Source organism: Choloepus didactylus, chromosome 8 (genome assembly GCF_015220235.1).
Source record: "Choloepus didactylus isolate mChoDid1 chromosome 8, mChoDid1.pri, whole genome shotgun sequence".
Classification (NCBI taxonomy): Eukaryota; Metazoa; Chordata; class Mammalia; order Pilosa; family Megalonychidae; genus Choloepus; species Choloepus didactylus.
Window position 1 is genome coordinate 61,266,856 of NC_051314.1, and position 23,842 is coordinate 61,290,697.

The 23,842-nt window shown below is 36.6% G+C and overlaps 1 protein-coding gene across 4 annotated transcripts in view; it reads right to left on the reverse strand.

Annotated features, from left to right (window-relative positions):
* The window catches only part of LOC119541642 (RAB3A interacting protein), a 63,875-nt gene that overhangs the window by 25,304 nt on the left and 14,729 nt on the right, over positions 1-23,842 (reverse strand). The gene's annotated exons all lie outside the window — the stretch shown is intronic.

Here is a 23,842-nt window from a genome sequence, read left to right on the forward strand (position 1 = left end):
TAACACAAAGTCAATTAAAAATAAAACCCTAGACAAGAGGGAGAAACTGACCTTCAGAGTTAACTCATTGCTCCAGTTTGCTAATGCTGCCAGAATGTAAAATACCAGAAATGGATTGGCTTTTATAAAGGGGATTTATTTGGTTATAAAGTTAGTCTTACAGCCATGCAAATGTCCAAACAAAGGCATCAACAGTAGGGCACCTTCACTGAAGAACACTGATGGCATCTGGAAAACCTCTGTCAGCTGGGAAGGCACAAGGCTGGCATCTGCTTGCTCCTAGGTTGTGTTTCAAAATGGCGTTCACCAAAATGTCAGCGGCTGCTTTCAACGACCATCTTCAAAATGTATCTCTAAGCTGCAGCTACGTCTGGGCCTGTGTGGCTCTTTTTAAAGTATTCCAGTGATTTAATTAAGACCCATGCTGAATGGATGGGGCCACACCTCAAAGGAAATAATCTTATCACAGTTATTACCCACAGTTGGGTGGCTCACATCTCCATGAAAACAACCTAATCCAAAGATTCCAACCTAATCAACATAATACTTCTGCGCCCACAAGATTGCATTAAAGAACACGGTGTTTTGGGGGACATAATACATCCAAACCGGCACACTCACCAAGAGATTCAAACACCTAGACATCAACAAAAAATTACAAGCCACACTAAGAAACAGGAAGATAGGGCTCAGTCAAGGGAACAAATTAAAACTTCAAAGGATACACAGAATTTAGAGCAACTAATCAAAGAAGTCAAACAAATCTTCTAAATCAATTCAAGAAGAAGAAGGAAATATGGATAAAGAGCTAAAGGTTATTAAGAAGACAATGTATGAATGAAAAATAGGGTGGGATGGGGGGATGATTTGGGTGTTCTTTTTTTACTTTTATTTCTTATTCTGATTCTGATTCTGGTGCAAGGAAATTGGTCAAAAATAGATTGGGGTGATGAAGGCATATCTATGTGATGGTACTGTAAACAGTTGATTGTACACCATAGATGATTGTATAGTATGTGAATATATCTCATTAAAACTGAATTTAATTTAAAAAAAGTAAATCAATAATGGGGGGGAGGAGGGGAATGGAATGTTTTGGATGTTCTTTCTAACTTTTATTTTATCTTTTGGAGTAATGAAAATGTTCAAAGATTGATTGTGGTGATGAAGGCACAACGGTATGATGATACTGTGAACAACTGATTGTACACTTTGAAGGATTTTATGTTATGTGAATATATCTCAATAAAATTGCATTAAAAGAAAAGACAATATATGGACATTAAGAAGAATTTTAAAGTATAAAAAGAAACGTAACAGAAATTATGGGGATGAAGAGCACAACGGTAGAAATTAAAAATATACTAAAAATATACATACAAATATAAATATATATATACATATATGTATACACTAAAGGAATATACAACAACACATTTGAACAGGCAGAAGAAAAGCAGTGAACTAGAAGACAGGACAATCAAAATCATACACTCAGGGCTGTGGTGACTTCTGGGAGTCCATTCCTGAAGTGGCACTGGCAACTTTCCATGTGTCCTCTGTGCCTGCTCACTCAACCGAGGACAGGCTAGTCCTGCATGTAAATTACCTGAGAGGTGCCTTGTTTTCCCAAGGGAATCTTGACAGTAAAGAACACAAAGGCACAAAGGGCTGGGCTGTGGAGATTTCAGTAAAATCAAGTTTTCATTAAGAGTGGATTTAGGGGGCAAGATGGCAACATAGTAAGGTGTAAAATTTAGTTAGTCCTCTGGAACAACTAGCATATAGCCAGGAACAACTAGTAAATAGTATGGAACAACCGTTGGGGGACATCTGTGAACTGAAGTGGGCCCCCTCCCCTTAATCTGTAACAGGAGGGTCCCCTCCCCCTCAACCGGCAACGACTGCAAAGTAAAAAATGTTGAGTAAGCATTAAGCCCTGAGAAGAAGGAAGTGAAACTGTACCATTTTAGGGAGTGAAACTTGCGGTTGTACACATTAGCCAAGCATAACCGTTTCAACAATCAACCATTGTGCCAACCTTGAGAAAATTTCTCAACCTTGCTAAAGATCCTAAGCAACCAATAACTAACCACCAACTCTGCTTCTGTCAAAATAGCTTGCTTGCATTTTCAGGATGCAGTTTCTGCCTATATAAGTCTCAAGCACACTCAGGTCGGGGCTGCTTACTGAATTCCCTGCGCAGAATGACAGTGAGCAGTCACCGGCCGGCTAATAAAGGCTCTTTAAATTCTGTTTGGCTGTCTTGTACTTTAACTCGCGGGCACCGTAACATGAACCAACAAACATCGTACACCAGTCTGGAATGGGTGGAATGGCTAAGATTGCAGCATAAACACTGTAAGTAAAGCTCCCCAAACCGCAGAGCTGGCGCCGCTCCCCCACTGGCACGGCAGGCTGAGTGAAACACTTCCCTTTGGGAAAACAGTCTACCAGGAGGAAGGGAAAGTAGCTCAACCAAACTCCAATTGTGGTTTTGATTAACAAATTTGTACTACTGACAAGCTACTAGCACAGATAAACCCAGAGCAAAAAGGAAAAGAACCCGGAGGTTCCTCCCAGCAGAGAGGAGGTGGGGCTGATGAAAAAAATACATAAATAAATAAAAACAGAGGCTTCTTGAATCAGCTGAGCTCAGAATACTGGAAAAGGGGCACACAGAACTGGATACCAACTCCAGTTCTTGACTGGTAACTGGGAGACTCGGGACTGGCTCTGAAAAGGGGATTTCTTTCCTTTTTCCTTTGTCTTCTCTCAGTCTAAGTAGCTCATTAAAGAAAGCCTCAAGCAATTTCAATTGTCAGTGCTGACCCAGGCAAGAGTGGAGTTAAGATAGAGAGCCAAAGGAAGAAATCAAGTGTAGGAGATAAATCCCTAACAGGCTTATCTTCCCGAAGAAAAGAGGGAGCCAGGGCTCACCTCCCTCAGAGAACTCAGACCCTAGGGCCTGGGGTTAAAAAAAAACAGAAACAGCTTAAGCTAGGCTTCTGACACTCTTGGCCCATGGCAGGGACAGGGTCTACTGAGAATTAAAGGCAACATACTTCTTTACACTGGTGGGGAGCTGCAGGCTGACAATCACCACCTGCTGGGCAGGATAGGAAAAGCACAGCATCTAGAGGCCTCAAAGGAAAGTCTCGATAATCTGCTGGGTGTCATCCTCAGGGAAACCTGATACTGATTACACACCCTCTTCCTAAGACCTGGACCTGTCTGGTCTGGGAAAGTCTGATTGGGGTAACCAAGGAAACCAGATGCCTAGACAACAAAAAAGTATGAATCACAATAGAAAAAACAAAGATATGGCCCAGTCAAAGGAACAAACTTACACTTCAAATGAGATACAGGAGTTCAAACAACCAATTAAAGATCTTCAAACAAATATGCTAAATAAATTCAAAAATCAAATCAATAAGTTGAGGGAAGAAATGGCAAAAGAGATGAATGATATAAAGAAGACATTGGGCAAACATAATGAAGAACTTGAAAGTTTGAAAAAACAATTGGCAGAACTCATGGGAATGAAAGGCACAATGCAAGAGATGAAAAACACAATGGAGACATACAACAGGAGATCTGAAGAGGCAGAATAAAGGATTCAGGAACTAGAGGACAGACAATCTGAAATCCCACACAAAAAAAGAACAGATAGGGAAAAGAATGGAAAAATAAGAGCAGGGTCTCAGGGAACTGAATGACAACGTGAATTCCATGAATGTACCTGTCATGGGTGTCCAAGAAGGAGAAGAGAAGGGAAAGGGGGCAGAAAGAATAATGCAGGAAATAATCACTGAAAATTTCCCATCTGTTATGAAAGACATATAATTATGGATCCAAGAAGTGCAGCATACCCCAAACAGAACAGATCCAAATAGACCTACTCGAAGACACACAATAATCAGATTACCAAATGTCAAAGACAAAGAGAGAATCCTGAAAGCAGAAAGAGAAAAGCAATCCATCACATACAAAGGAAGCTCAACAAGACTATGTGCAGATTTCTCAGTAAAAACCATGAAGTAGAGAAGTCAGTGGCATGATATATTTAAAATACTGGAAGAGAAAAACTATCAACCAAGAATTCTAAATCTGGCAAAGCTGTCCTTCAAAAATGAGGGAGAGCTTAAAATATCTTCAGACAAACAGACACTGAGCAATTCTGTGAACAAGAGACTTGTTCTACAAGAAACAATAAAGGGAGCACTACAGGAAGATAGGAAAAGACAGGAGAGAGAGGTTTGGAGAACAGCGTAGAAATGAAGACTATTAGTAAGAGTAAAGAGAAAGAGAAAAATAAAATAAAAATAAGATATGACATATAAAATCCAGAAGACAAAATGGTAGACAGTAGACATTACATTGAGTGAAATTAGCCAGAAACAAAAGGACAGATACTCTATGGACTCACTAATATGAATTAATATTGATGAGCAAAATCTGAGAGTTAAGTTGAGAACACAGGTTGTCAGGAGATAGAAAGAAGTTAGAAAATAGGCATTAAATGCTGAAGGAGTGACTGTATAGATCCAGAATTGGATAGCATAATACTGTGTGATGGCAGCACAGTATTGTAAGTACTCTGAACAAAGATAAGTGTGAGTATGGTTGAAAGCAGAAGGCTAGGGGCATGTATGAAATCAGAAGGAAAGAGAGAAGATAAAGACTGGGATTGTATAACTTGGTGAAACCTAGAGTGGTCAATGATGGTGATTAAATGTACAAATATAAGAATGTTTTAAAAGAGGGAGAACAAATGAATGTCAACACTGCAAGGTGTTGAAAATTGGATGGTATGGGGAAAAAATATAGTCAATGCAAACTAGAGCCCATAGTCAACGGTAACATTGTAAAATGCTTCCATTAATTGTAACAAAAGGCAGTATACCAAAGTAAATGTCTATAAGAGGGAGTTATAAGCGAGTGATAAGGGATTCTTGGTGGTGACCTTTTCATTGTATTTTATTTTACTTTTTTCTTCTTTTATATTTTTATTCATTTTTTTTCTCCTTTTCCTCTTTCTTTGTGGAACAAATGGACATGACCTCTTATAGTTTGTGGTGGTAAATGCATAATTATGTGATTATCCCAGGAATTACTGATTGTTTACTTAGGATGGATTGCATAGTGTGAGAATAAAACTGTTTAAAAAATAAACAGGGATACAAGTGTTGGAGAAACTGTGAAGAGAGGGATGTACCTATTCACTGTTACTAGGGAAGTAGAATGGGGCAGCCCATCTGGAGGGCAGTGTGGTGGTTCCACAGGAAGCTAACTATAGGGTTGCCATATGGTCCTGCAACCCCATTATTGGGTATATACTTGGAAGAACTGAGAGCAGGGACATGAATGGACATTGCACACTGATTTTATGGCGGCAGCCTTCATGATTCACAATGACCCATTAGAAACATTAGAGATGATCTAAGGGTACACCGACTGATAAGCGGAATGGCGAACTGTGCTGTATATATACAATGGAATATTGAGCAGTGGCAAGAAAAAATGAAGTTGTGAGGCACATGTTCTAGTTTGCTAATGCTGCCAGAATGCAAAACACCAGAGATGGATTGGGTTTTATAAAAGGGGGGTTATTTGGTTACACAGTTACAGTCTGAAGGCCATAAAGTGTCCAAGGTAACACATCAGCAATCAGGTACCTTCACTGGAGGATGGTCGATGGTGTCCAGGAAACCTCTGTTAGCTGGGAAGGCATGTGGCTGGCGTCTGCTCCAAAGTTCTGGTTTCAAAATGGCTTCCTCCCAGAACATTCCTCTCTAGGCTGCAGTTCCTCAAAAATGTCACTCTTAGTTGCACTTGGGATATTTGTCCTCTCTCAGCTTCTCCGGAGCAAGAGACTGCTTTCAGCAGCCGTCTTCAAAACTGTCTCTCATTTGCAGCTCCTGTGCTTTCTTCCAAGCGTCCCTCTTAGCTGTAGCTCCTCTTCAAGGAACTGCACTGAGTTCCTTCTGCTTGTCAGCTCATTTATATGGTTCCACTGACCAAGGCCCACCCTAAATGGGTGGGGCCATGCCTCCATGGAAATATCCAATCAGAGTCATCACCCACAGCTGGGTGGGATGCATCTCCAAAGAAACACTCAAAGAAATCTAATCAAAACTGATAAAATCTGCTCACACAAGATTACATCAAAGATAATGGCGTTTGGGGGACACAATACATTCAAACTGGCACAGGACGCAACTAGATGAATGGACTTGAGGACAATATGCTGAGTGAAATAAGCCAGAAAAGAAAAGACAAATATTCTAATGCCCCACTAATATGGACTAACTATAATTTGCAAACTCAGAATTGAACTGAGAGCACAGGTTATCAGGCGAAGGTTTATGGTAAAGGTTCCTAGACTGTAAGCTCTTACAGAAGTCACATCTATTTATGAGGTATAATGGTTATTTCTAAATTCTGAGATGATGAGCTATTTGTGTATAACCTGGTCGGTCCCTGGAACTTCAGGTATTTGTGTGATACCTGAGACTTAGAGCCAGAGATCGATAGCTATGAATGTCAGCATTACCCCATATAGCAAATGTTAAAGAACCTGAAAAAGAAATCAGACTTTAATTAGAGATATGAACAAAATGGACTTAGTCAGGACTAAGGTAAATCAGACTAAAGGGAAAAGGATAATATTGACTGTGTTTTAAAACTTCAACTTCTGTGTGAGACCAAAGGAAGGCACGTTTATTTGGTGGAAAACCTATGTTTTCTGTAGCATGCTATATAATGTAACTTGTATGGTCAGTTTACTCAAACACCATAATTACATGGAACCTCATTGGTTTGAACAGGTTAGCATGAAACCCTGATATATCCCAGAGTAATTTGTGCAGAGAATAAAAAGTATTTGTAAAGCCCCCTTGAGGGACTGTGGAAAAACTGGGAATATTAAACTTCCCCACCTGGGGAATTCTTGATAGTCTTACAATCATTGGGGACTACCAATGTAGTTGGCCAATCCCTTGATCTTGGGGCTTGCCCTTATGAAGCTTATTACTGCAAAGGAGAGGCTAAGTCTACCTAAAATTGTGCCTAAGAGTCACCCCCAGAGAACCTCTTTCATTGCTCAGATGTGGTCTCTCTCTAAGCCAACGCTGCAGGTAAACTCATTGCCATCCCCCATACATGGGACATAACTCCCGGGGATGAGCCTGGACCTGGTATCATATGATTGAGAAAGCCTTCTTGACTAATGGGGAAGAGAACTGAAACAAAACAAAGTTTCAGTGGCTGAGAAATCTCCAATGGAGTTGAGGGGTCACTCTGCAGGCTATTATTATGCATTATATAGATATCCCTTTTCAGTTTTTAGTGTATTAGAATAGCTAGAAGGAAATACCTGAAACTGCTGAACTGCAATCCAGTATCCTTGATTCCTGAAGACGACTATATAACTATATAGCTTATACGGGATGACTGTGTGATTGCGAAAACCCTGTGGCCCACACTCTTTTTATCTGGTGTATGGACAGATGCGTAGAAAAAATAGGGACAAAAAGTAAATGAATAATAGGTGGGGAAAAGAGGTATGAGATGTTTTGGGTGATCTTTTTTAATTTTTGTTTTTATTCTTAGTCTTATTTTTATTTCTTAGAGTGATGAAAAGTTCAAAAAATTGATTGTGGTGATAAATACACAGCTATGTGATGATACTGTAAACAACTGATTGTACACTCTGGATGACTGTATGGTATGTGAATGTATCTCAATAAAATTCCATTAAAAAATGAGGGAGATTTTTAAATATTCCCAGAGAAAAAGAAACAGAGAGTTCGTCAGCAAAAAACATGACTTCCAAGAATTACTAAAGGGAGTTCTGCAGGTTGAAAGGAAAAAAATCCAAGAGAGTAGCTTGGATTACTGTGAAGGAATGAATATGATCACTAAGGTAATTAAAAGGGTAAATGCAAAACACAATAGTACTGGATCCTCAAAGAATCAGAATACAAATGAACAAGAAAGAAGCATATTTCCTAATATTGGAAATGCAAAATATAAAGTGGAAAACTGGGACCAAAACAACATAAAGAGGGGAAACAAAGGGTTATGAAGCAGAGAATACGTATGCTATTGAAGCCAAGTTGGTATCTTTTCAAATAAGTAGGCTAAAGATGTGGGTTGTGTAATATAAAGTCAAAGATAAACACAATGAAAGTATTTAGAAAATACACACAAACAGAAATGAGAAAGGATCAGTCAGATACATCATAACAAATCAACCATGCAGAAAAAAAAAAAAAAAAGATATCACATAAAAACCAAATGACAAAATGGCTGACGTTGAGTATTGCCTTTACATATTGCCTTTACAGTCATAACACTGAATGTTAATGGCTGAAATTCCCAATTTAAAAGACACAGGTTTGGAAAATTGATTAAAAAAAAAAAGCATGATCCAACTATAAGCTGTTTACAAGAGACGAGACTTACCTTAGACACAAAGATACAAATAGGGTGAAAGTGAAAGGATGGAAAAAAATATTCCATGAAACTAGTAAACAAAAAAGAACTAGGGTAGCAATACTAACTTTGGACAAAATAGACTTTATGTCAAAAGCTGTTATAAGAAACAAAGAAGGACACTATATATTAATAAAAGGGGTGGTCCACCAAGAAGAAATAACAATCATAAGTATTTATGCACCTAACCACAGTGTCCCAAAATACATGAGGTAAACACTGGCAAAACTGAAAGGAGAAACAGACATCTCTACAATAATAGCTGGAGACCCCAATACACCACACTCATCAACAGACAGAACATCTAGACAGAAGACCAATAAGGAAACAGAGAACTTGAATACTATGATAAATGAACTAGATCTAACAAACATATACAGAACATTGCACTCCAAGACAGCAGGATATACATTCTTGTCAAGTGCACATGGATCATTCTCCAGAACAGACCATATGCTGGGTCACAAACAAATGTCTCTATAAATTTTAAAAGACTGAATTTATATAAAGCATCTTCTGTGACCATAATGGATGAAGCTGGAAATCAGTAACAGGCAGAGAACTGGAAAATCCACAAATATAAGGGAGTTAAAAAACACACTCTTAAACAATCAGTGGTAAAAGAAGAAATTGTAGGAGAAATCAGTAATATCTTGAAATGAATGAAAAACAAGAACACAACATATCAAAACTTATCAGATGCAGAAAATGCAGTAGTATTGATAGGCAAATGTATAGCTCTCAATGCTTACATTTAAGAACAAAGAGCTAAAATTAAAGACCTAATGGTACACCTGGAAGAACTAGCAAAAGAACAGCAAACTAGTCCCAAAGCAAGCAGAAGGAAATAACAAAGATTAGAGCAGAAGTAAATGAAATTGAGAACAAAAAACAATAGAGAATTCACAAAACCAAAAGTTGGTTCTTTGAAAAGAGAAGTAACATTGACAAACCCTTTGTAAGGCATGTGAATATAACTCAATAAAATAGCATTTAAAAAACTTGACAAACCTTTAGCCAGAATGATGAAGAAAAAAAAGAAAGAAGATAAAAATAAACAATATCAGAAATGAGAGAGAGGACATTACTACTGACCATATAGAAATAAAAAGGATCATAAGAGGATACTATGAACAACTATGCCAACAAATTAGATGAAATGGACAAATTCCTAGAAACACACAACCTATACTGACTCTAGAAGAAATGGAAGACTTCAACGGAACAATTACAAGTAACGAAATTCAATCAGTCATCAAAACTCTCAAAAAAGAGCAACCCAGCACCAAATGGCTTCACAGGTGAATTCTACCAATCATTCCAAGAAGAATTAATACCAATCCTGCTCAAACTCTCCAAGTAATTGATGAGGGAACACTATCTAATTCATCCTATGAGGCCAACATCACCCTAATATACCAAAGTCAGATAAAGATACAATAATAACAAAAAAATTACAGACCAATATCTCTTATGAATATAGACGCAAAAATCCTCAACAAAGTACTCACGAATCAAACCAACAGCTCATTAAAACAACTAAACATCATGATCTAAGTGGGTTTTCTCCCAGGTATGCAAAGGTGGTTCAACATAAAAAAATCAATTAATGAATAATACCACATCAACAAAGTGAAGGGGAAAAACCACATGATCATTTCAATTGACATAAAAAAGGCATTTGACAAAATCCAACATCCTTTTCTGATAACACTTAGAAAAACAGGAATAGAAGGAAACTTCCTCAACACAATAAAAGGCATAAATGAAAAACCCACAGCTAAATCAGTCTCAATGGTGAAAGACTGAAAGTTTTTACTCTTAAGATCTGGAACAAGACAAGGATGCCCATTGTCACCACTGTTATTCAACACTGTACTGGAAGTTCTAGCTAGAGGAGTTAGTTAAGAAAAACTTTCACAACTTGCAGATGACATGATCCCATATATAGAAAGCCCCCCAAAATTGATAACATAGCTACTAGAGCTAATATATGAATTCAACAAAGCAGCAGGGAACAAGATCAATGTGCAAAAATCTGTAGTGTTTCTATACACTAATAATGAGCAAGCTGAGGAAATCAAGAAAAAAATTCCATTTACAATAAAACTAAAACAAATATCTAGGAATAAATTTAACCACAGATATAAAGGACTTGTACACAGGAAACAAAACACTGTTAAAAGAAATCAAAGATGATGTAAATAAATGCAAGGACATTCCATGTTCATGGACTGGAAGACTAAATATCGTTAAGATGTTAATTCTATCCAAAATGATTTACAGATTCAATACAATCTCAATCAAAATTTCAACAGCCTAGTTTGTAGAAACATAAAAGCCAATCATTAAATGTATTTGGAAGAGTAAGGGGCCTCAAATTTCCAAAAACATCTTGTAAAAGAACAAAGTTGGAGGATTTATACTTCCTGATATTAAAGCATATTACAAAGCTACAATAGTCAAAACAGCAAGGTACTGTCACAAGGGTAGATATTATCGACCAATGGAATTGAATTGAGAGTTCAGAAACAGACCCTCACATGTATGGCCAATTGATTTTTGACAAGGCTGAAACGTCCACTCAACTGGGAAAGAAACAAATGGTTCTGGGAGAATTGGATGTCCATAAGCAAAAGAATGAAACAATAGCCCTATGTCACACTATATACAAAAATCAACTCAAAATGGATCAAAGACCAAAATATAAGAACCAGGATTATAAAACTCCTAGAAGAAAATGTAGGGAAGCATCTTTAGGATCTTGAGTTAGGCACTGGTTTCTTAGACTTTACATCCAAAGCACAAGCAATGAAAGAAAAAATAGATGAACAGGACCTTATGAAAATTAAATACTTTTGCGCATCAAAGTACTTTGCCACAAAAGTAAAAAGATAACCTAACCAACGGAAGCAAAGATTTGGAAACTACATATCTGATAAGGGTTTAATATCCATAAATATATAAAGAAATCCTACAACTCAACAATAAAAAGACAAACAACCCAATTTAAAAATGGGCAAAAGACCTGAATAGACCTTTCTCCAAAGAGGATATACAAATGGCTATAAAGCACATGAAAAGATGCTCAACATCACTAGCTATTAGGTAAATGCAAATTAAAATCACAATGAGATATCTTTCCACAGCCATTTTTTTTAATGGCTACTATTAAAAAAAAAAAAAAAAGGGGTTGGAGAGGATGTGGAAAAATAGGAACACTCATTCATTGCTGTTAGGACTGCAAAAAGGTGCAGCCACCATGGAAGACAGTTTGACAGTTCCTCATGAAGCTAAGTATAGAACTACCACATGATTCAGCAATCCCACTACCAGGTATGTACCCAGAAGAAATGAAAGCAGGGACTTCAAAGGATATTTGCATACTGATGTTCATAGTGGCATTATTCACAAATGCCAAAAGCTGAAAGCAACTCAAGTGTCCATCAAAATGAATGATAAATAAAATGTGGTACAGATATACAATGGAATATTATTATTCAACCATAAAAAGGAATGAAATCCTGATATATACAACAACATGGATGAACCTTGAGGACATTATGCTGGGTGAAATAAGCCAGACATAAAAGGACAAACATTGTATGATCTCACTGACATAAAATATTGGAATAAGCAAACTCATAGAGTTAGAACCTAGAATAGACATTACCAGGGAATAGATTGGGGGTAGAAAATGAGAAGCTGATGCTTAATTTGTACAGAATTTCTATTTAGATTGATAGTAAATGTTTGGAAATGGATGGTGGTGAAGGTAGCTAGCACATTATTGTGAGTGTAATTAACATTGCTGAATCCTATATGTGAATTTGGTTAAAAGAGAAAACTTTGGGTCATATATGTTAACAAAAGAAAATTTAAAAAATAAAAGACAGCATTGTATAACACAGTGAACCCTACTGTAGACAATGGATTATAGTTAAAAATACAAGTATAAGAATGTTCTTGCACAAATTATAACTTATGTATGACACTAATACAAGGTGTTAATAACAGGGTGGCATCTGGGGAAAAAAAATACACCTAATGTAAACTATGGGTGATAGTTTATGGTGCTCTTTTAATAATCTTTCATCAATTGTAAAGTTCCAACAATAAGGGGGTATATGGAAATGCTGCTTTTTTACATGATTTTGCTGTAAACTTACAACTAATTAAAAGTCTAATTTAAAAAAAAAAGGAAATAATTCACAGGCCTGTGTCTATTTTGGGTTTTTTAAATGAGGTAATCCCATGTAATTCGCTTCACACAGTGCCTAGAACATAAAATGTGTCAATAAATACTGGCTACTACTATTAAAGAATAGTAATAATAATAATACAATTATAAAAAAAAGTGCTACCGATTCCTACAAATGTTCCACACCAATGCAAGGTGTTGGTGGTGGGGCGGTATATGAGAATCCTGCATTTTATGCAAGATTGCTCTGTAGACCCACAACTTCTCTAAGAAAAAAATTAAAAATCAAAAAGAACAGGTAAATGTTTACAAACATCCTTGGCCAAAGTTAGTAGGTCCAAGTTGAGCATGGATTTGGTAGAGGTATGCATTTTGAGCAAATGTCTCTAGCTCTAAGTTATTCCACTGGATTTAATTTTCCAAGCCATTTCATTCTCCTTTAAGAAAGATAAACTAAAAGTTGAAAGCAACATCTTTTAACGAAGCCTCAACATAATAATTTTGTTTCAGCAGATCTGGGGTGGAGTCTAGGAATCTACATCTTAATAAGGATGTACTAGAGATCAACTTCTGCATCACTTCCACGAAAAGCTGCCCTTCAGCAATGACCTGCAGAAAAAGCCAAATAGCTGAATGACGACATCATGATCTGGCATCCCTGAACCTGAAAATGAATGCATGGGTTAAAACAACATCTAAGCTGCATAACCACATCACCAATACAAAACAAGATGTTTTAATTTATTATTACCTGAATATTCATTTTTAAATTTACAACTTGGAGTGATCTTGCTACAGGAAGGAGGAGTCTATAGACCACATTTTAAGCCTTATATTTTTGAAGAACTAACCCTCCAAAGAATGCAGGATTGTCATTCAGTAAATTGTTCCTACCAGGTACTCAATGACTTGATTTGCACCTGTAAGAAAAGATGCTCTAAAAGAAATTCAAACGAGAATGAGATACCATTTCATCTGTTAGAAAATATTAAAGCCATATAATATACAGTTTGGGCAAAAGTATGAGGAAAGTATGTTTAATGAGATATTAACAAGACCGTAAAGCAGTAATTTGCTCTACAAATTGAATGCCTTTAATAAAAGAAAACTTGGGCATTCCCTTTGATCTACTGAGTCCATTCATTATGGACACCTCCTGGATCCACTACCTCATATAACAATTCTTTTCCCCTTGAGAAACAGATGAAATGAACATTTAGCTATATTACATAACTCAAGTAAACTATGCCAAGATTGGAACCTGTTCCCAGAAGATAAATATAACCCTTTGGTCTTGTCTCTTGTCGGTCCCAGGCTTTGTCTTGATATGTTTAAAAGAATCAAATTATGGCCCATAAACAGGAGGCACACCTAATGCAAAAGTCTGCAGAAAGATATACCTAGGAAAATTCACTAGCTCTCTGAAATTTAAAATGTGAAATAATGTCTATGACTAACGTATGATTAAATTTTAGGTGCAACCACATAATAAAATACTATACAACCATTAAAAAATAATGAAGTGCCTATATATAAGACCAATGTAGAAAGATGTCTAATATACAGATTGAGAAGAAAAAAGTAAATAAAAGGGAAAAAGTTATCAAACTGAATGTCTAAACTTATCCTATTTTTGTTTAAAAAAAATAGCTGCACATGTGACACAGATGACAAGCTGTCCAGCAACCCTTATGCCCCACCCCCACACCCCAAAGACACACACACACAGTAAGGATTTATTGCTGGAAAGTGGCTGCTCAGCCAGGGACAACATTTCCCAACCCACCACACATTATCAGCATCAAACTGGTTCACACCAACAGAATGTAAGCAGAATTTATGAGTACCCCTTTCATGTCAAGGTTTTTTAGAAACAGGTATGCTTTCTTCAAGCTTTCTTTTCCCTTCAGCTTAATGGCTAGACACATATAACAATACAGAAGAAACAGATCCCTGAGATATTTCACAGAGAACTATCAACTATGAATGTCTGCTTACAACCATTAAATGAATAAAAAGGAATTTCTGTTGGGAGAAGTCACTAAAATGTTGGCATTCCTTATAGGCAGTTAGCATTACTCTAATCTATCCATACACTAGGGTAAATGCGTACACATGTATACATTCTCTTAATCAACAATACGTTATCAAGAACCCATCATATATATAATATGAACAAAAACACATAAAATCTTTATCCTCATGAAATTCAAAATTATGGAGCAAGTGTATACAAGTATAGATTCTGCGTGGGGGCGTTATGAGGAAGGGGCAGGGAAGACAATCAAATAATACAAATAAAGAAAACAGAACTTTCACTTCTAATCAAGATAGAGTAACAGGGATAAGATTTGCCATCATGCCTGACACAACTATAAAAACTGGACAAAAGATAAGAAAAGTTGTTTCCAATATAGAGGATATTAGGTAACAAAGACAGTGACCCCAAAGAGATGGGAAAAAATAAGGTGATATGCCCCAGTTTATTGCCTAGAGAAGTGAAAGAATTAATATAGAAAGATCAAAACTGTAAAACTGCATTTCATATGTTCAATAAACTAGAGGAAAGACTGATCATATTAAGTAGAGTAAGGAGGATGTAAAAAAAGACCCAAACCAAACTTCTAGAGATAAAAATTACACCATCTAAGATGAAAAACAAACCATGTGAGATTATCAGATTAGACATAGCAGAAGAAAAGAGTAAGTGATACTGAAGACATAGCAATACGAACTATCCACAGTGAAGCACAATGAGAAAAAAAAGATCACAAAAGAAATGAACAGAGGACTAGCAACCTGTGGGACAACTTTGCCTAATGTACATGTAATAAGAGTCTCCAAAAGAGGAGATAAGAGGGAGGAAAGTAAAAGTTTCTGAAGAAACAATGACTGAAAAATTCACGCCTTTTATAAAATAACCTACAGAACCAAGAAGCTCAACAAATCTCATGCAAGAAGTCTGAAGAAAGCTATACCAAGTCACATCATAATCAAATTGCTTAAAGTCAGTTAAAAACAGGAATCTTGAAAGCAGCCAGACAGAAAAGACACATCACGTAGTGGAAAAAGCTAAGGATAACTGCCGACTTCTTGTCAGAAACAATGCAAGCAAGGAGGCAGTGGAACCTTCACTGTAAGTATTCAGTGTTACCGCTTTTTTCATTTTAGCCTTTCTCATTGGTGTGTAGTGCTATCTCATTGTAGCTTTAATTTGCAGTTCCAAAATGGGTAGTGATACTGAACATTTTTTTATGTGCTTATCTGCCAGTCTGCATAACCTCTGTGGTGAAACATCTCCATGTCAATTCAAATTAAATCATATATATATAGTTGTAAATGCACAAAACTCAACAGTATATATATATATACTGTTGAGTTTTGTGCATTCTTTGTATATTCTAAATACTAGTCATTTTTCAGAATTGTAGTTTGCACCCACTTTCTCATAATCTCTAACTTGTCTTTTCATCCTCTTAATGGGGTCTTCACAGAGCAAAAGGTTTTAAATTTGATGATGTCCAATTTACCAACTTTCCTTTTATGGATCGTGCTTTTGGTGTCAAGTCTAAGAACTTTTTGCCCAGTCCTAGATCTTGTGGGTTTTCTATGTTTTTCCCTAAAAGTTTTATAGTTCTGTATTTTACAATGAACTCTGCAATGCACTTCGAGTTAATTTTCGTATAGGTGTGATACTTACAGTGAGGTTCATTTCTTTGCCAATAGATGTCTAACAGCTCCAGCCCCATTTGTTGGAAAGGCTATCTTTCCTCAATTGAATTGCTTTTTCAACTGTCAAAACTCAGAGCAAATGCCAAGAATTGAATTCGAGAGTACAGGTTACCAGGGAATAGAATGTACGCAGAGATTGGGCAATTGATGAAGCAGGAGAACAGAATGCTCAATAAGCCTTATTGTGAAGGTTCATAGATTGTAAGCTCTTACAGCAGTCACAACTATTCCTGAGTTTTAACTGTTAAATATATTTAAGAGATATTTATTTAGTACAAAATTTATATTCTCTGTAGTACCCTAATTTAATCCGTATGGTCAGTTTATTTAAACAACCTAATTACATGGGACCTAGAATAGGGAATGAGTTCTTGTTATTCTGTACAGGCTATTTTAATACTCCGATATACCGCAGAGTATTTTGGGTAGAAAATAAAAAGGTATTTGCAAAGTTCCCTTGAGGGACGGGAGAAAAACGTACAAATATTAAACTTCCCCACCTGCAAATTCTTGATATTATCTCAAGCATTAGGTACTCCCAATTTATTAAGTCAAGCCCTCAGTCTTGCCCTTAAGAAACTTATTCCTGCAAAGGAGAAGCTAAGCCTACTTATAATTATGCCCAAGAGTCACCCCCAGAGAACCCCTTTTGTTGCTCAGATGTGGCCTCTTTCTCTTCCAGGCAACTCTGCAAATAATTCACTGCCCTCCCTCCTATGAGGGACATGACTCCCACATGCATAAGTGTCCCTGGCACCATGCGACATGACTCCCAGAGATGAGCCTGGCCCCAGCATCATGGGACTGAGAATGTCTTCTTGGACAAAAGGGGGGAAGAGAAATGAAACAAAGTTTCAGAGGCTGAGAGATTTCAAATACAGTTGAGAGGTCATTCTGGAGGGTATTCTTATGCATTATATAGCTATTCCTTTTCAGTTTCTAGTGTATTAGAATAGCTAGAAGGAAATACCTGAATCTTTTAAAAGGTAATCCAATAGACTTGATTCTTGATGACTATATAATTATATAGCTTTTATTGTATGATCATGTGATTGTGAAAACCTCGTGACTGACACTCCTTTTATCCAGTGTATGGGCAGATGAATAATAAAATAAAGACGAAAAATATATTAAAAATAAGGGGGAATAAAGCGTATGGTATGTTTTGGGTGTTCTTTTTATTTTTTTCTTTATTTTGGCATAATGAAAATGTTCTAAAATTGATTCAGTGATGAATGAATAACCATATGATGATACCGTGAACTGACTGCATACTTTGGATGGATTATATGGTGTACGAATATCTCAATAAATTAAAAAATTTTTTTTTCACATGCAAAAAAAAAAACAGTAAGGAATATTTGTGTGGTTCTATTTCTGGGTTCTCTGTTCTGTTTCATTGATTTATGTGCCTATCCCTATGCCAATACCACACAGTCCTGACTGCTGTAACTATGCAATCAGTCTTGAAAACAGGCAGACTGATTCCTTCCACTTTATTCTTCTTTTCCAAATAGTTATAGCTATCTTAGTTCCACTGTATTCTTCCCATATAATTTTAGAATAATAATCTCTACACCAACAAAAAATCTTGTTGGGATTTTGTGAGAAATTGCCAATCTGTATATCAATTCGGGAAATATTCAAATCTTTAATATGTTGAGTCTTCCAATCCCTAAACATGGTGTGTCTCTCCATTTATTTAGATGTTTGATTCCTTTCATGAGTGCTTTGTAGTTTTCAGCATATAAGTCCTACATGTTTTGTTGGGTTCACCCTATTTCATTGGTGGGGTGGGGTGGGTGGGACAATTGTAAATGGCATTGTATTTTAACACATTGTGCCCACATGTTCATGGCTAGCATATAGAAATACAAGTGGTTTTATATGTTTACCTTGTATCCTGTAATCACTCTGAACTCATTTATTAATTCAAGGAATTTGGGTTTTTTTGTTTGTTTGTTTTTTGTTTTAGTAGATTCCTTGGGATTCTTGATGTAGACAATCATGTCACTGGCAAACAGTTTCACTCCTACCTTCCCACTTAGCATGCCTTTTATTTCCTTACTAAACTGGCTAGAATTCTGAACACTATACTGAATAAGAGTCATGAAAACAGATGTCCTTGCCTGACTTTAGGGAGAAAACATTCAGTTTTTTATCACTAAATAAAATGCTAGCTGTGGGTTTCTACAAATGCTCTTGATTGAGAAAGTTCCCGTCTGTGGGAGGCAAAATAATGTCTCCCCAAAGATCCACATTCTCATCCCCAAATATTTTATGTTACATCACAAAAGGGAAATAAGGTTGCAGATGCCATTACGGTTAATCAGAAATAATCCTGGATTATGCAGGCAGGCCCAATGAAATCAAAGAGCCCTTAAATGTGGAAGAGGGAGGCAGAAGAAGAACCTGGAGTGATGAGACATGAGAAGAACTCTGTCATTGCCAGATTTGAAGATTGAGGAAGACAGCCAGGAGCCAAAAGATGTAAGCAGATCTAGAAGCCGGAAAGAACAGGAAATGCATTTTCCTCTAGAGCCTCGAGAAAGGCACACAGTACTGGTAACCCTGAGGGCATTTTTGCCCACTGAGACCCATTTCAGACTTCCAAACTACAGACTGTAAGATAGTAAATTTGTGTTGTTTTAAGCCACAGAGTTTGCGGTAATTTGATAAAGCAGCCATAGAAAACAAATATACCCTCTATTTAAATTTTTTTAAAGTTTTTATCATGAATGTATGTTGAGTTGTCAAAATTCTTTTTCTTTATCTATTGATATGATTATGGTAGGTTACACTGATTCTACAAACATTGAACCAGCTTTGCATTCCCAGAATAAATCCCACTTGGTCATGGGGTATAATTATTTTTATATATTGCTGAATTCTGTTTGCTAATATTTTGTTCAGGAGTTTTTCATCTATATTCTTGAAAGATATTGGTGGTAGTTTTCTTTTCCTATACCATCTTTGGTTTCCATGGCATCAAGGTAATGCTAACTTCATAAGTTTAGAAGTGTTCTCTCATCTTCTATTTTCTAGAAGAGATTCTAGAATTGGTGTTAATTCTTCTTAAACATTTTAAAGAATTCTCCAGTTGAAAATGTCTGGGCCTGGACATCTCTTTTTTTGGGAATTTTTTAATTACAAATTCAGTTTTTAAAATATTTATGGGGTTATTCAAATTAACTATTTCATACTGGGTGATTTGTGATAGTTTGTGTTTTTTCAGGAATTTGTCCATTTCATCTACATTATCAAATTTATATATGTAGAATTGTTCACATTATTTCTTTACTGTACTTTTTGATGTCTGCAGGATCTGTAGTGATATACACTGTTTCATTCCTGCAATTGGTAATTTGTGTCTTCTATTTCCATTTCTTTATCAGTCTTGCTAGAGATTGTCAATGTCACTGAATTTTTAAAAGGTTCAGCTCTTTGTTTCCCTCATTTTCTCTACTGTTTTCCTGTATTTCAGTTTCACTGATTTATCTTTATTATTTATTTATTTATTTATTCATTCATTCATTTATTGTACTGGATTTATTTTGCTCTTTTTTTCTAGGTTCTTAAGATAGCTTAGATTGTTAATTTGAAACATTTCCTCTTTTCTAATGTATGCCTTTAATGCTATAAATTTCCCTCTCAAGCAATGCTTTTGCTGTGTCCCACAAAGTTTGATCTATTTTCATTTTCATTTAGTTCAATGTGTTCCACTTTCCTTGAAATTACTGTTCAATCCATGAATTACAGAAATGTATTAGTTTCCATGTGTTTGGAGATTTTCCTGTTACTTTTCTGTCCCTAATTTCTAGTTTGGTCGTAAAATAGACACTGTATTATATCAATTCTTTTAAATTTGTTAAGATCTGTGTTATGGACCAGAATATTGTCTATCTTGGTGTTGTTAGGTGGAGTATTCTATAAATGTCAATTCGAACATGTTGGTTAATAGTATTGCTTTGTTCTATATTCTTTCTGATTTTCTGTTTAGTAGTTATTCAACTGTTGAAGGAGGGGTGGTCATGTCTCCATTTGTGGATTTAGGTATTTCCCCTTAATTCCATCAGCTTTTGCTTCACATATTTTGCAGCTCTGTTGTTTGCTGCATGCATATTTAGGGCTGCTATGTCTTCCCACTGGATTGATCCTTTCATCATTATATAATGTCACTCTCTGTCTCCGGTAATTTTCAATGCTCTGAAGTCTATCTTTCATTAATATAACCAATCACTTCCCTTGATTAATGTTTGCATGATAGATCTTTTTTCATCCTTTCACTTTCAATATGATTGTATCATTACATTTGAAGGAGGTTTCACATATAGTTGAAACCTATACCCAACATATTTGGGTATTTTTTTTTAATTCAATCACCAATCTCTGTCTTTTATTTCATATATGTAGACCATTTACATTTAATGTAATTATTGATATGTTGGGGCTCATGTCTATTTTTTTCCTTTTGTTTTCTGTTTCTCATTTGTTTTCTTTTTCCTGTGTTACTGTGAGTTATCTGAACATTTTTTAGAATTCCATTTTGACTTAACTACAGTTCCTCTGAGTACGTTTCTTCGCATACCTTCTTTAAAGGCTGTTCTAGGTATTACTTCCTATATACATAACATCACAGTGTACTGGTTGTATCCTTTTACAAGTTTGAGTGAATACAGACCCTATCTTTACATCCTTTACCTTACCCCACTTCTAATTTTCTTAAATATTTCAATTATACACATTCATTGTTAGAGCTTTTGCTTCAACCATCATATATAGATTAGAAAACTAAAGAGAAAGAAAGTCTATTGTATATCCACTATTTCTGCTTACAATGTTTTTTTTTACCTTCTTGATGTTTCAAGATTCCTTCTTTTATTGTTTCTTTTCTGTTTAGAGAATATCCTTTAGGCATTCTTAAAGGGCAGGTCTGCTAGAGATAAATTCTCTTAATTTTCCTTCATCTGAGAATGTCTTGATTCCCTCTTTCATTCCTGAAGATTATTTTCACTGGATATAAACTTTAGATTGACAGGTTTTGTTGTAGCTGTTGTTGTTGTTGTCCCCCAGCACTTTAAAAATGTTGTGCCACTTCTCTCTGGCCTCCATAGTTTCTGGTGAGATACCTGCTTCATTTCAATTTTTTCTCCTATAAGTAAGGTGTCGTTTCTCTCCTGCTGCTTTCAAGGTTTTTTTCCTTCAGTTTTCAGAACTTTGATATATAATGTACCTTGGTGTGGATTTCTTTGGTTTTATCCTTTGGGGTTCACTTAGATTTTTGAATTTGTAGGTTTATGTCTTTTGCCAAATTTGGGAAGTTTTCAGCCATAACCTTTTTTGGGTACTTTTTCAGCCCCACCTTCTTTCTCTTTTCCTTCCAGGGCTCCAATGACATGATGTTAAATTTTCTGTTACAGTTCCACAGGTCTCTGAAGCTCTGTCATCTTTTTTTCTCAATCCCTAACAAGTCCGAAATTAAGCAGGCCAAACTACATTAGATTTTAAGATCTGAGAGTCATCTGTGGATCAACATTTTGTCCTCCAGGCCTGCTGAATTGGCAGCCCCACTCTTTCCAAGAGCTTGCACTGTGGCCTTGCTCTCCCCTAGACATATTGGAGCATATGACCCACAATCCCAAATGCTGATGGTGGCTTGGCTCTCTAAAAATGCTGGGGCACTGGCCCCACCATCTCCAGGAATTGGAGTGTCAGCACTCTTCCCAAATGATCAGACACAAGGCCCACCCCTTCAAAGTACTGAGGCAGATGGTCTGTCCCCTCCAAGCACAGGGGTGGACCCAGACCCATCTTTTCTACACAAATGGATAGGCCTATTCCCCTGGCCTGAGGAAATCTTTTTGGTCTAGGCCTGTGCTTCCATGGTTCTGCCCTTGAAGCCATTCTTCCATCAATTCATCCCTTCTCTGTCCCTTTCAGACACTGCTTCTGTTCATACAGATTTCACAAAACTTTGCTGGCTTTGCATGCAGTCCCGGGGGTGTAAACCATCCTAAAGAACTTTCCACAGACACTGCATTTCCAATCCTACTGCCACTGAAATAGTACGATCCATGCTCAGCCACATCCTCTTAAGAACAAGGTTGATCAGTTAAATCCTCACATCAATCCCTGTTCTCTCACAACTCCCTTCCCAGAAGCTCAGGGAGGTCCCTGATATAACCACTTCAGGCTCAATCTTAGGGAACACTACATAGGCTGAAAATTTTTCAAATCATCAATTGCTGGTTTCATTGTGCTTAGACACTCAATTCTCAGCTTATCTATTTCCTCTCACAATACTATAAGCTGCAAGAAGCCAGGCTGCACCTTCCACATTTAGCTTGGAAATCTGAGCTAATTATCCAAGTTCATTACTTTCAAATTCTGCCTTCCATCTGACATCAGATCACAGTTTTTCCAAGCCCTCTGCCACTTTAAAACCAGGATCACCTTTCCTCCAGTTTCCAATAACACATTCATCATTTCCTTCTAAGGTCTCATCAACAGTACTTTTAATGTCCATATTTTTACTGACAGTCCCTTCAAAGTAATCTAGGTTCTTTCTATAAAGTGCCTCAGAATTCTTCCAGGCTCCATTACTCAACTCAAAAGCTGTTTCCGCATTTTAGGTATTTGTAATAGCAGCACCCCACTTTTCAGTACCAAAAACAGTACTGGAAAACAAATACCATACAATAGGTTGGCTTAACAACAGGACTTTATTTATTTGGCTCATCGTTTCAGTGGCTAAAAGGCTTGCTTCTTCCAGGTAAGTTTATCTTCTGGCTGGCCAGCCATCTTTAGGGTTCCTTTGCTCTTCCACTACATGGCAATGCACACGGCAGTGACTTCTCCTTTCTCTTCTGGATTCTTCTGATTTCCAGCTCCTGCCTGCTCCCCATGGCTTCTTTTCTCTGGGGCTTTCTCTATAAGGCCTCCAACAATAGGATTAAGACCCATCCTGATCAGTGCGCCACTTACCCAAAGTAACCTCATGAAAAGGTCCTATTTACAACGAATTCACAGGAATGGATTACGATCAAGAACATGTTTTTCTGGGGTACATAACTCCAAGCCACCACATTATAAAATCATCATCAAGTACTAATTCCACCCTCATCTACAAGTCAGTCAGCTTGTACTTACTATGGAACCAATACAAAAGCACTAACATAGAAAGGTAAGGAAAGACACAAAATAATATTAATAATAGCATTAACAGAAACTAGCATTTGGGCACTACTATAAGACATAATGAAAAAGAAAGGTTACATGATTTTTTTCTCATTAATTTTTACAGCAAATCTACAGATGAAAGAACTGTGAATTCAAAAGGCTGAGTTATGATTTACAAACCAGTGATTTGGCAGTGTCAAGTATGGTAAAAATTATTACAAACTGAGGACT